The sequence below is a fragment of the Protopterus annectens genome, chromosome 9.part0 (assembly GCF_019279795.1).
Source record: "Protopterus annectens isolate FY-2018-M chromosome 9.part0, PAN1.0, whole genome shotgun sequence".
NCBI lineage: Eukaryota > Metazoa > Chordata > Ceratodontiformes > Protopteridae > Protopterus > Protopterus annectens.
In genome coordinates this window covers 928,504,345-928,519,223 of record NC_056743.1, presented here as the reverse complement: position 1 = coordinate 928,519,223, position 14,879 = coordinate 928,504,345, and the positions used below count along the sequence as shown (strand labels likewise).

Genomic DNA, 14,879 nt, shown 5'->3' with positions numbered 1-14,879 from the left:
TTCATAAACACAGACTATCACTTTGGACGAATCCATCCTGTTTTCCCAAAGTTGTTTCTGAATTCTCCATTAACCAGACCATTGATCTACCAGTGTTCTTTCCAAATTTTGCCAATAGAGGAGAGTATTGCCTTCACTCCTTAGACGTACACATACAATTGAGATTTTACCTAAACAGGATCAAACCCTATCTGTAACTCTGTACAGCTTTTCTCTCCTTTTCTAGTCCCAGAATAGGAGAGGCTGTTTCCAAGGTTACATTATCAAAATGGCTAAGGGACTGCATATGTTTCATCTATTCCCTCCATAATGAACCTATGCCAAAAGTTAAAGCTCACTCCATTAGATCTATGGCAACATCTGTAGCCTTCCATTCCAGGGCTTCCATGGATGACATCTGGGCAGCAGCTACTTGGGCTAAGCCTCATACCTTTATTAATCATTATGAGTTGGATTTGGTCTCCAGAGGGAGAGCTGTCTTTGGCTCAGTGATACTTAGGAATGTTCTTCCATAAGGGCCACCCAAGGATCTCAAGGTAGCTGGGGATTCTGTCCCATCCGTGATGAATGGAAAGAAGATTAACAACATCAGATAAAAAAGTTATGTCTTACCATAACGTTCCATCTGTGTTGTTCATCATCTTTCATTCATCACTTCCCACCCTCCTTCCCCCTCCAAAGGCTCTTGGGGGATGCTTTGGGTCTATGTGGTGCCCTAGGGTATTTGCGCAGAACTGACCTCGACTTTACTTCTTTTTCTCTAGCAAACTTGATCTGAGGTAACAGGGAGAAGGGCAATGTGGGTAGAGACTTAGCTTGAGAGTGTTTTGGCTGGCGCGAGCTTGGTAAAAAGGCCGACTTGGTTCCAAGGGCTCGGAACCAAACCCATCAGTGATGAATCAAAGAAGGTAAACAACACAGATGGAACATTATGGTAAGACGCAACTTCTTTTTTTAAGAATGTGATACTACTTTTTGTATTTTTACAAATATTATACTGGAAGCACAAGTTTATTATAGAAATGTTTTTGTTGCAATTTCATTTACAAGTTTATTAAAGGTTCAAAATATGCAACTCACAGCATTGTCATAGGGGTATGAGGAGAGGTCTGGATGCCAAATCAACTGTAATAGGGACTGAATATGGACAACAGAGGGCACTAGGGTGGGTTCTACATTGCCTCAGCAGTGACTGAGACAGTGCAGAACAAGTCTTAAACTTGCCAAGAGCTGTGGTGCCCAAGCCACACATCACGATCAACAGAAAAGCCAGAAGTGAAAATTTTTGTTCTTTCAGTGTTTCTTTAAATACAAATGAAATGTAGTTAACTGCATAGGTTATTAAGTACATATACAGTATGCTAATTGACTGTATGTAAATTTGTTTCATTTATCTAAAAAAAAATATTTTTTAGAGTTAGTGTATGTACAGCAGATGTACTTTCATGCAGATTAATTTAAGAGTTAAAGCAAGTATAGTACAGGAAAAAATGCAAATTAGTGATGTTACAACATGAAGTATTTCAAGCTGAATTTCAAGTTATGTTTTCAGACAGTTGCATAACAGTACCAGATTTCAGTTTATGCTTTTATCTGTGTTTGAATACTACTGCAAATAGGTATTCTTTTACTTGTTAGTTTCCAGAATGTAATATTTATATACATCTGTTTCAAATGTTCAGTATAAATATGTACTACTTTAGTGTCAGTTTGTCAGATTTCAGAATGTAATATTCATACTCAGTTATTTTAAATATTCAGTACAATATAATTCTAACAGCATTACTAGACAGTTTCTGCAACGTGCATAAATAGTATGCACATCTAACCAGAAAAAAAAAACTTTGCTGAGTGACATCACAGCTCACATTATTCAATCATTAGTTTAAGGGTGAAATGACAGAATTATTTGTAACAGGATCAGTTACATATTTACTTAAAGAATTAGTAGTAATAGTTATTCAGTATACTGAAGTTATAACAGGTCAGGCTTCATGTTACAGAATAAAGTGCACATTACATAGTGATTGCTGTACATTAGGCAGAAAGTTAAAAATACATTGAGAGGGTATGCAGTGGTACAGATCTAAACTGCAGAAAACATAGGTTTTAGTTAATGTGCTTCTATTACAGCATGTAGATATTTACAGGATGTTAGAGAAGACACAGTACATAGAGATTCAAAAGGTAAATGTACAGGAATATTAGTGAACACTTTAACAAATCTAGCTGAAAATTTTCAGAAACCGATTAATACAGTATATGGTAATTATACCCCAGAATAAATATATTACAGGTGTATCACCAAATTAATAGGGATCTTGTTGCATAGAATATGAAATGCCAGTTATAAGACATGTTAAAGAATTGTCCAGTCAGATTAAGTCATGAAGTTGAGACTTCAGTTCAGAAGATTTTTCAGATAACTAACAGGTCATGAACGCTCAAGTGACAGTGGCCAAATTTAAAATCACAAGTTTAATTACCAGATAAGGAGAAATTATTTTATAGTTCTTTTGTTAGTTGTAGTGATCATTGTATTATCTTTTGCAGACTGTATTAATACATTCATAAAGTAATTACAGAAGCAAATCCCAGTTCATTGATTTCAGGGAGATTTATAAGAATAGGCTTGAACATTTAAATACAGAAGCAGAAGAAGCATTCAGCCCATTTCTTACAACCCCCCCCCCCCACCCGATAAATTTGATTATAACATTTCTTTATTAAGTGCTGATCAGACCCAGAATAAATAAATACATTTTGGGTTTCTCCTGTAATGCATACTTCCTTTAATCAAACCAACATTTCCAAAACTTACATTTTCAGTCTTTAAAATTACAAAACACTCCCAACCTCCAGTCAAATCATTCCTGGTTATTTTTATTATCATTATTTCTGTAACTGAGTTATAGGCTGATTTAAATTTTTCATCAAATCCTCTTTTTCAACATCTGATTTGAAATTGTAGTGTAAGTTTTTTTTTGTTATTAATATGCATGTTTTGAATCTGAAAACCATATTTACTTCAGGGGAAAGCTTTTACCCTTCCTTCAGAGCTTCTCATGAATTTTTCCAGTCCTGTAAATGTCTCAAAATTTGACTCACAAAATGGTTCTCTTCCCAGAAGAATAAAAGCACTTATGGCATATGGTTTAAAGCCTAGAAGCATGTCGGCATTATTTCATATATAATATCCTTCCAAAATGTCATCAGTTTTTGTTTTTATTATTACTTAATTTTTTTTCTTGTTTTTCTCATGCCATCTTCCCCCTGCTTGTCTCTGTAACAGCAGCCACACAAGTTTTTTCAGTGCCTTTAGAAGCATTTGTCTGGATGACTGTTTCTACATACTTTTAAGTCCAATGTAGTTTCTGTCATCTCTCAGCTCTCAGACTTGAAATCCAAGGCTCAGGCTCCTTCCCTCACCCATAATCTCCTCTTCCACTGGAATACTTCAGATCTTGTTTGCCACTCTAATGCTACAAAAGCTGCTGATCTCCAGGGCTCATTGCTTTAACAGATAAGTGGGGTATTTTTGATAAGTTATCATTAGTAGTTTTTTTCCCCAAAATGTATTTCCTTTTTTCCCTACCTCTTTCAAGGTTATTTTTCTATCATCCTCCTCGATATTTAAAAAAAAAAACAGTAGTTTAGAGATAGTAGTAGACTGATGTTCTTCATCTCACATTGCTGCAGTCCTTACATATGGGTAGTCCGCTGTCCTCGGTCGGCCCGAATACCAAAGTATTAGGCTGACGTCGGTCAAGGCGCTTAAAACTGACATCAGGACGTCAGGGTATAAAAGCGCATGACCGACGTCATATCCTCAGTCTTTTTTGCCGCATGGTCCGATGCAGAAGCAGCGTTGCAAGTGCCGTTCGGCGTTCTGAAATTTTTCGAGTTCGGAGTTTCAGACCGAATCCAAGTTGGCTAAGTACCCGTTAGAATATTTTGGTTTTTTCTTGCCTCAGTGTATTACCGGATGTCAGAAAAAGTGAATAACTGTATTTCTTGTGGGAAGCAGATACCGCATAGGGATTATCATTCTTTGTGCATTCCTTGTTTGGGGCCTGAGCACGACGTTGTCGGGTGTCGCTTTTGTGCTAGGTTCAATAAGCGCACTATTAAGCAAAGGTTAGATTGTGCTAGGCTGGTCTTTGGTAAGTGGTGCAATTATAATATGCCGTCGGACTCTCCGGCGCCCGCTTCTCTTGAAGCGCAAAGACAAAACAGTTAAACCCAGGCAAGATGAGTCGTCCGTTCCGGACGCCGGTTCTTTAGAGGCTTCAGTGGAACCGTGGTTCCGGCGGAGACTTCTCTGGAGTCTCAGGGGGAGACTTTGATTTTGCAGGATGTGGCCTCTCAAGAGGCAGGTCAGGCTGAAGGGGCTTCTCAGGTTACTGTACTCCCCTCCCTTCCTAGGGTGGTTAGGCCCTCTCCTTCTGTTTCCAAGGCTTCTCCCAGAGGCAGGCCAGGTTTAGCTTCTGTTGGTGTCACTCCTAGTTCAGCAGGGTCTATGCCTAAGAAGCACATGCTTAAAATGGCAGAAGATTTGATTACTCTGATTAGAGGTTCTTTGCCCCTCCTGATAAGAGGCCTAGGGTGGAGCCAGAGTTGGGAAGTTTTGAGCAGGCTTGGATGTTTCAGAGTCTTCGGCTGAAGACTTGCAGGAGTACTCTCCTTATTCTGATTCTGATGCAGATGATTCCACTCCTTCTGCTTCTCCTCCAGAGGATTTTTCTTTTCAGAGACACTTCATTCTATGAGGGAACATTTTAAGTGGGAAGGTCAGGACTTCTCTGATTCTCGGAAAAGGCTTAGGAATTTTTGCTTTTACCCCAACATAGGCCCTTGGCTATACTCCCTGTTCTGGATGTTGTGGAAGATGTGTTTTCAGAGGCTTCACTTAATCCTGATTCTCTGCCTCCTGCCTGTTAAACCGGATAGGTATTACAGGGTGCCTGAGGCTCATAAATATCTTTATAAGAGTCCTAGGGCGGACCCAGAAACTATTAGTCAGGGACCTAAGGGTGTCAAGGCCTCTGTTGTAAAAAATCCGGTTCCTCTAGATAAAGAGGCCAGAGCTTTGGATAGATGGGGAAAGAAGGTATATACATCTTCTACCTTAGCTATGAGGGCTTTGAATTGCCAGTTTCATATGTTGAAATATCAAAACTTTCTTCTTTCTCAATTGAAGTCTAAGGTGGATGCTCTGGCGGAAGGCATTGAGTGTAAAGAATTACAAGATTTGGTGCATGTCTCTGAACAGGTGGGTAAACATTCATTACAATGTGGTTTTGATGCTGTGCAGGCCTCGTCTAGGGTGGCTGCCACTGGTTCAGTTCTTCGCAGGCACGCCTGGCTGAAGGATCAGAATTTATCTGACCATGTTAAGACAAGGATTTTGGATGCTCCTTTGCAGTCTGATGTGTTGTTTGGTTCACCTGTGGAGTCACTCTTGAAGAAAATGGAAGACAAGGCTAAGTCTATGCAGGCTGTTAAAGATTTTTTGCAAGTTCAGCCTCCGAAGTTTAGTAGGAATTGGCCTGCTAAGGGGTGGACGTATCCTTCTTATGATTCTCAGTCTAGGGGTAGATCTAGACGTGGTAGGGGCAGAGCTCAGAGTTCTTTCAGACCCTAGAACAGGGAGTTCACCTGCACAATCTTCGGGTGAGGGCAGGGGCCAGTCCTTTCGTAAACAGGCCCAATGACCTACTTTTTCAGCTGCCAGATCCTTCTTGCCTGGCAGCACCTTTGGGAGGAAGGTTGGCACTCTTCAAGGAAAATTGGATTTTGATTACCCAAGACAAATGGGTATTGGATATCATACACCAAGGTTACAAGTTTTATTTCCATACCTTGCCTCCTTTCCAAGGCATGCCAGACGTTCCTCCTCAGCAAAGACTAGAGGCTCACAAACAAATTTCTCTACTACTTCAAATAGGGGCCATACAACCTGTCCCTCTGCCAGAAGTGGGCCTAGGATTTTATTCTCGCCTGTTTCTAGTACCAAAGAAAGGGAACACGTGGAGACCAATTTTGGATTTATCTATCCTCAACACATATCTGGACATTCCCAAGTTCAAAATGTTGACGTTACAACAGCTTTTACCTCTGCTGGGCAAAGATCACTGGATGGTGACGCTGGATCTCAAGGAGGCTTACCTTCATGTTCCTATCAGGCTCAGTTGCAGGAAGTATCTGCGTTTTCGGGCTGGGACTTTTCATTATCAGTTCTCTGCATTGCCCTTTGGCTTATCTACTGCGCCCAGAGTGTTCACGAAGGTTCTGGCTCCAGTGGTAGCTTTCTTCAGGCTAAGAGGAATACAAATCTATCCTTATTTGGACGATTGCCTGATTCTGGCCCAAGGAAAGGACGAACTTCTTCATCATTTACAGTATGTGATGGCAGTGTTAAGATGCCTGGGGTATTCTGTGAACGAAATAAAGTCCAGTCTAGTACCCTCTCAAGACATGTGCTTTCTGGGTGTGAGACTGAATACAGCATCCCAGATGGCCTTTTTGACCCCAGACAAACAAAAGAAACTTTCTCTTTACTTCCACCAATTGTCTCGTCAGTCCAGGCTGACTGCAAGGACAGTCCTTCAAGCCTTGGGGTTCATGGCATCTTGTATTCTGGTACTTCCCAATGCCAAACTGCATATGAGGACGCTACAATGGTATCTCAAAAATGTATGGACGCAGCACTGCCAAGATTTGGACACTGTCATTCAGATAATACCTTGCATTCAAAAGGAATTTTTGTGGTGGGCTCAGGAATGTCACCTAAACAAGGGACTCTCTGTGACCCGACCAGAGGCGAGTCAGATTTTAACGACAGATGCCTCAGACAAAGCTTGGGGAGCTCATCTAAATGGAAAATGGGTACAAGACACGTGGCCTGCCAGACTTCAACATTTACATATCAACTTGAAGGAGATGTTAGCAGTCCAATTTGCATTGATAGCTTTCAAGGATTTACTTCTTCCAGGGCAGGTGTTGATTCAAACAGACAACACAACTGTTATGTGGTACATCAACAAGCAAGGGGGGACGCATTCATATCCTCTATGCAGACAAGCAATGATTTTGTGGGAGACTGCTCTCAGTTTACAGCTAAATCTTCAGGCAAGGTTTCTGCCAGGAGCACAGAACTCCTTAGCAGATGTGTTGAGCAGACAAATTATGGATCCCCACGAGTGGAAATTGGATCCTCATGTATTTCAGAAATTGACAGTGTTATGGGGAACTCCAGACATAGATCTGTTCGCTTCTCCACTAAATTACCAGCTGCCAAAGTTTTGCACAAAAGGTTTCATCCCACAGCTTGGAAAGTGGATGCTCTCTCATTCAGTTGGAGCAATCTTCACGTGTATGCCTTTCCACCTCTGCCTCTCCTCCCAAAGGTACTCCTGAAGGTCAGACAGGACAAGCCAAACATGATTTTAATAGCTCCGGATTGGCCTCGACAGCACTGGTACCCATTACTGAGAAGTCTGGTACGGGAGCCTCCATGGCCTTTGCCTTCGATTCCTCACCTGCTATCTCAGGAGAACAGTCATTTACTCAATGTCAAACTTCACTCTCTACATCTAACAGCCTGGCATATTCTGTTTTAAACCCTGGAGGGTCTCAGCTTCCACAACAAGTTTTGAATGTTATTTTGGAGGCCAGAAGGCCTAGTACAAGGAAAGTTTACGCAGATAAATGGAGGAGATTTTTATTTTGGAGTACAGCAAAGGACTTTGATGTTTCTAAACCTAATTTAAGTGTTGCTCTTCAATACCTTACTGAGTTATTGGACAAAGGTTTGTCCTTCTCCTCTATAAAGGTTCATGCTGCAGCGATTTCTGCTCACTATGACTGTGACCCACCATTATTTTCTCATCCTTTGTTTAAGCAATTCCTTAGAGGGGCAAAGAATATAAGACCCCCACGTAGAGCTCCTACTCCTGCTTGGGATCTCAATTTTGTGTTGGAGAAACTCACTCTACAACCTTTTGAGCCTGCAGCAACTGCAGAGTTGAAATATTTATCATGGAAGACTGCTTTTTTGTTGGCCATTACCTCTGTGAGAAGGGTTTCTGAATTACAGGCCCTTATGGCGGTTGAGCCTTTCTTAATTTTCCACAAGGATAGGGTGTCTTTGCGTACTAACCCTTCTTTTATGCCTAAAGTGGTTTCTAGTGTGGCTTTAAACCAAACTATTCATTTGCCTACTTTTTATGCAAACCCCCAAAATAAAGGGGAGAGGATTTTGCACACTTTGGATATTCACAGACAGTTACGATATTATTTGAGCAGAACTAAAGGGTTCAGGCAGTCTCAGCAGTTGTTTGTTTCTTTTGCTTTGGGTTCTCAGGGCAAACCTGTTTCAAAACAAACTATTTCTAAGTGGATTGGTTCTGTATTGCTTTCTGTTATTCCCATCATGGTAAGGAGATTCCAGCTGGGATTAGGCCTCATTCCACTAGGGCTACTGCCACTTCTACAGCTTTTTTAAGGGGGGTGGCTACTAAAGATATTTTGGAAGCAGCTACTTGGAGTTCAGTGCATACTTTCTCTAAGCATTACCACCTTCCACTTTACTCTAAATCTAGGGCTGGATTTGCCACTGCAATTTTACAGGGCATTTTGGCAGCCCCTAATGCTTTATAGTTTTGCCATCCTCCCTTACCTCTGCTTTGGGATTCTACCCATATGTAAGGACTGCAGCAATGTGAGATGAAGAACATAGTACAGTTTTGTACCTACCATAAATGTAGATGTTCGAAGATCCACATTGCTGCAGTCCAATTTACCCTCCCTCCTTCCCCTCTGTAGTGAGAGGTGGTGGTGTGGTTTGGGTTGTACATATTGTAAATATGGTTAGTGCAGGGGTGGTTGATTATTTTTTGCTGTTTTTTGGCTTTGGCCTTTCTTGTTAGGGCCTTCTGACATCTGGGGCAAGAAAAGACTGAGGATATGACGTCGGTCATGCGCTTTTATACCCTGACGTCCTGATGTCAGTTTTAAGCGCCTTGACCGACGTCAGCCTAATACTTTGGTATTCAGGCCGACCGAGGACAGCGGACTACCCATATGTAAGGACTGCAGCAATGTGGATCTTCGAACATCTACATTTATGGTAGGTACAAAACTGTACTTTTTCCTCCATTTTCTCTGCTGTTCGATAGTCAGGACTGGCTTTTCTTTGTACAATTTATCCTAAGTTTTATTAGTGCTTTATAGCAAGCTTTTGATGTCATTGTTTAAGGGATTTGCCCTTAGTGTTTGTTGGTCTTGTGTTAAACATTCATTTGCAAGTTGATGGACAAGGCGTGCATTTTCCAAACCTGTCTCCTTCTGCCACAAAATCCCCCCTTAAGATAAAAACTGGAATGTGTGTACTGTTTGGGAGGTGCACATCTCGAAGAGGATTGCTCCTCATTTGTGGCCAGACTGCTGTTTGACTGGCAATCGAAGCTCACCTTGATGGGACTTTTTCCGGATTCTGTGTGTGAGAGAAGATTACCCATCTCAGTCATCTTCTTCCGTCTTCAGCTAGAAGTCTTTGGACATGGGCAAGGGGAAGAAATCTAAATATAAAGGAAAGGATGAAGGAGCATGTCAAAAGTTCGGGCAAACACAGGAGAAAAAGTGACTAGGAAATGCTTACTTGATCCAGTAGGGCATCGGGTCCAGTTCTGAAGGTGTCAAAAGCTTCGGCTTAATTATCTACTTCAGAGCCTTTTAGGATTAGGTCTCCAACCCCTCCCTTTTCCAGACTCATGCTCTCTCTGCAAAAAGTTTTGATCTCCCTTTTTACAGAAGAAATCTTTTCAAAGGAATTCTAAGCCACCTTCTACAGCCTCTTCATTATGGTTGGTGCAGTCAACCAGAACCCAGTCCAGAGCAGATGTTGACAAGATGATGAAATTCCTCAGGGCAAAGATCTGGTTGGGAGCCCTCTCTGCACCGACTAATGTTGGGGTTAGGGAGTTGTTCCCCCCCGTGTCCAGTGACTGTGGATCAGACTGTGCACCTAAGATTGTCTGTGCTGCTTTAGAAAGACTGGGATTCTTCAACTCTGACAATTTTGTCTAACTTGTTCAACTCCAACTGCTTCATTCCTCAGATGATCCTGATGCCGAGGGGTCTGTGCCAACACTGGAAGATTGGTATCAGTCTGAAACTATTGAATCCATCCTCTCCTCTTAACACTTTGGCTGTCAGTAATTCAGCTTTGATATTTGCTTTGGAGCTTACCCAAATTGGTTCTCACATCATGCCTTTATCAGGTTTCTTGGAGCCTACAGGGACTGGTTTCGGCTTTGACTTTTGAAGCTTTCAAGAGAATCCTCTGTCAGTCCAGAGAGCAGGCTTCTTTCCCCCACATAGAGCTGTACCTTCCATTGATGGCTGCTTCGGGTACTCTGCCTTCTCTTCCTGCCACGTTGGGACAGCCAGCCCCTCGAGTCCTTGAGACGGTCCACATTGTGGAGTTGCCATCCATTTTAAAGTCTTCCCCTGAGCATCGTGCTAGGGAAGTACACTGACAGCATGCATGCTAAAGGAGGCACTTAGACTCCCCTCAAGAAACTCACCGAGCATACTGATTTCAGTGAGGCAGAGGGTTCCCCCGCCCCGATCCCCCTTGAAGACATCTCCTTTGGTGAGATATTAAAAGTTGAGACAAAAGATGAAATGGTCCACTGATCCCCCCCCCCCCCCCGAAGGAAAAGGTATTCCTTGAGGCCTCTTAGGCTGGCTCATCTACTACTTTGGTGGTCTCTCCCATGGATGAACTCATGGATTTGGTTTCAAGGTGGACTTGGAAGGAACTAGACATGTTTGAAACAATTCCAAGTAAGCCCATTCATGATCTAGTTTCCCCAAAGGATAAGACTTTCTGGAGCAAGGGTCCTGCAGTGGATTCAGAGGGGTTAGCAATGGCCATCAAGAAAGAGCATACAGAGAACTGTACTGTCCATCTTCCTAACAGGGAATCCGGGGTGTTGGACAGATTTGAAAAATGAGTGTACACTTCAACTGCCTTCACAGCTGAAAAACCTGGCTCATGTAACACATTTTAAAAAGATGTGATGATGGAGGTCTCCACGTCGCTCTTGGTGTACGTGTATGCAGAGTCCCAAAAGCCAATGAATATGCAGCTGGCCAGCCTCCAATCCCTTTCAGACTTGTCCATGCTCTTCATTTCCAACACAGCCAGTGGCACATCGAGAGCAGCAGGCACCGGCATCATTGTTCACCAGCATGCCTGGATCTGTCTGTGAAATTAAGTGGAACACTTTGTGACATCCTTCACTAATGCCTCCTAAGACGCATCCAGTCTTTTTGGACCTAAGCTGAAAGAGATGTCTAGAAGTGAGCAGGATGGGAAGACACTGTGTGCCATTGGAATATGTTTCAAAGGTTTGCTGCTTATGCTTATAGCAGTAGACCTCCCATGGGCAGAAGGAGGAGTAATCACAATGGATGTTACTCATGCTGCAGAGGAGGTCCACAGAATCAAGGGTTTCTGGGGCCCTTCTTCACTAGACCTTTCCAACCCTTCATGGGTTCATAGATAAGTACTAGCCTAGTTGCCCATATGGGCCATTTCAAGGCAAACCAGTTTGCCTTTTTGTGCTCAAATTAACCTATTCTATTTGGTTAGAGACTGGCCTTACCTATCACATGATTGATAATTATATATTTTCCCTAATAAAAATAACTGGGATCATACTTTAGATAATTTAAGGGATCCATGTATGGGACAAAGCATTTAGGAGCTGCCTCTGTCTATTAGTAGTACAAGGAGCAGACCTAGGGTAAATGTTCTGTTTTTCATCCTTTGATCCAAGTTGTGCTTGAATATGGACAGTGTTGAACTTTGTTTTATGTGGCTGGGGAATGTATTCCAGAGCAGCGGTATCCATTGTGAGATATACCTGTCCTTCCAAAACATTCTCTTGATGTTGCAGAAGAGGTTTAGATTTCTGGACCGAGTATTCTTGATGCCATTTATCTTGCTGATGTGCAGTAGCTCCATCAGCATTGGATCCAGAGGATGCCTTATATGCCAGATACAGGTCTGTAGGATACCGAGTATAGTGATAGGGCTTTGAGTTGGTCCATGAAGAACATGTTTAATATCCTATCAGTAAAGTATCTTTGTGGGCATTCCAGTTGCTGCATGTACTTGGATATGCCAAAGGGAGCATTATACTCATTGACTGGCCTAGTAATGGATGAGTAAAGTGGGACAATGCCATCCTTAGATCTATACACATTCCTTTTTTATGTTATACAATATGGAAGGACTTTCTTACAACAGGGGACATGTGTTGGTCAAAAGTTAGGTTACTGTCCACATAAGTTCCCAAATTCCAAACAACTGGGTCAACTCTTAGGGGTGTATTATCAGTGTGGTAGTTTCCTGAGGTAGATGATTTCTCAAAGGTACAGTAATGCATTTTTTGACATTTAGTTTCAGTTTGATTTTCGCATCAGTTATTTATTTTGGGGCAAACCTTCCTACAGGATGGCTAAGTCATCTGGAGATTCAGTGACTGCTCCTGGTTTGCAGTCATCTGTAAACTTCAGCCAGAGCCCTCTGGTATTGGCTTTTACTTCCGAAAAGTAGATGCCAAACAGGTGGGGGCCAAGCACAGATCTTGGGGGATTCCATTGGTGACCGGTCTCTCTGTGGTGGTAACTTCCCGTATTTTGATTTCCTGTGTCCTATTTGTGAGTCAGTTAGCAGTGCAGTGGGTGACATAGGAGTTTATTCCCAGTTTATTTAGCTTTTCTGTTGTGCCTTTGTAGAGAGTTGTAAAAAGTATTGGCCAAGTAAAGGTATGCAGTGCATACTGTTTTGCTTTCATCCATGACTTTAGTGACCTTTTCAAAAAAGTCCACCTGTTTGAGTAAGTATGATCTGCCCCTGAATCCAAACTGAGATGGGTCTAATGTTTGGAGGTTCCCTATGTCCTGATTGATTAGTTCTATGGTAAATCTTTCCATGGTTTGCATGTAGGCTGATCAGAGTTATGGGTCTATAACTGCCTGGGTTTGAGGAAAGTCCTCCCTTATGCAGGGGAATGACTGTAGCTATTATCCATTTGCTTGGTACAAAATCTGTTTAGAGGCTGAGGTTGAACAGTCTTGTTAAGGGTGTGGCTAACTCATACTTCATGCGGTTAAAGATTAATTCTGGGACATTGTCAGGCCCCATTGATGCAATTTTACTTGGTTTCGTGCAGTAGCTGGAGGCAAGCTAATTTCAGGTATGTCCTGAGGGACAGACTTTAGAAGGTTTGTACAACTAGTGGGCACTGGAGGCAGTCATAGGGTGCTTGTCTCTGTAGCTGTTAGCCTGGACAGCTATCACCCAGGATTCATTGATACAGAGAATCATAACCAGAGACTATATAATTCCAGTAATTCCATTCCTTTTTTCCCTCCTTGAATTCGAAAAAATGATGTTATGTGGTCCAATCTTGCCTACATTCTTACTCACGGGTTCGGAGCCGAACATCGGCTCCGACTCGGCCAGCTTATATTTTTCTAGCACAAAGTCGCTAATTGGCTGGCCTAACCTGGTATCCCATGTTGCACCGCTGCACAACCCCAGATCTCGTTTGCCGCTCGTGGAGCTAGGACGTGGTCTCGCTTGGCTGTGGCTAAATAGCTTTAAAACTTCTTTTTCTCAGTGAAAATTGTCTTTTTTTTCCTTCACAAAAGCTATTTTAATAGCTGTTTGCTTGTTGTTATCGTTGTTTTTGTGGTGTGAGTGTTTGTTTGTGGTATCCCTCCATTCCTACGGGCTAGGCCCGTTTAAGTAAGTGACCTAGTCCTCCCTCCGTTGTGTAGTTGTCTGAGGAAAGCGTTTGTCCCTTGCTTCGGTGTGTGACTCGTTGTCGTGTCAGAATCGTTTAACTTAGAGATTCTGTCAACTGTTGTTAGCGGTAGTTTCCCACCTTAACTGTTGTGGCCTAAAGTCCTGTTTCTGTGGTATTGTGTACTGTGGTTTTTGCGTTATGTCTAAGGATCAAAAAGAACACAAATCCTCCGGGTTTAAGAAGTGTTCTAAATGTAGCTACAAGATGTCCATAACAGATGGACATGCTGTGTGTGTATACTGCTTGGGGGCAATACATTTACAAGAGTCCTGTAGTTTTTGTCATGCTTTTAGCCCTAGGGTGCTACAGGAGAGAAAAAGTAAACTTATACTGAAGGGTGGTCTTAAGCCTTCCTTTGAGGAGTCCTTGGACTCTTCCTCTGGCTCACAGTCTAAAACCAAGACTTCTAAGGCTTAGAAAAGATCTCCGGCTCCATCTGTTTCATCAGAGCCTCCGGAGAAGACTAGCAAATTGGACTCGACCTCCTCGGCTCCCTTGTCCTCTGGGCCGCAGGAGGTAGCTGTGATTCTTGAATCTGCCTCGGCTCCTATCCTATTAGAGCCCATTCGGAGCCGGTCTCCTAGTGTCAGACAAGGATCTCCATACAGGAGATCACAGTCACCTTCTCTCTCCTCCAAATCCTCCAGACTCTCTGATTTGGATGTGGCTAGGGTGGTCCAGAGGCTCCTGCAGTCGCCGGTTTTGGCAAAGTTATTTTCGGCTCCGACCCAGTCAGCTCCGGAGCCAGTCCTGATGAGTGCACCCATGTTTCCTCCTCCGAGCACCTCCTTGACTTCAGAGCTGGAGTGTTCTGCTCCGGGTGATGTTCTGTCAGCTCCGAATACCTCTTAAGGCCTTATCGGTGCCAACGTCAGCTCCGTCCTCTGGTTTCGGAACCTGGGCTTCCTCTGTCGGACCCGAGGGGGATACTTTGGGACTTTTGTCGGTTCCGAGCCTCCCTCTCGGTGCTTCGGCTCGGGAAACTTCGGT

The 14,879-nt window shown here is 42.7% G+C and overlaps 1 protein-coding gene across 2 annotated transcripts in view; it reads left to right on the top strand.

The window, feature by feature from the left end:
* LOC122811674 (zinc finger CCCH domain-containing protein 10-like) overlaps positions 1-14,879 on the top strand; it is a 3,783,075-nt gene that overhangs the window by 3,311,565 nt on the left and 456,631 nt on the right. The gene's annotated exons all lie outside the window — the stretch shown is intronic.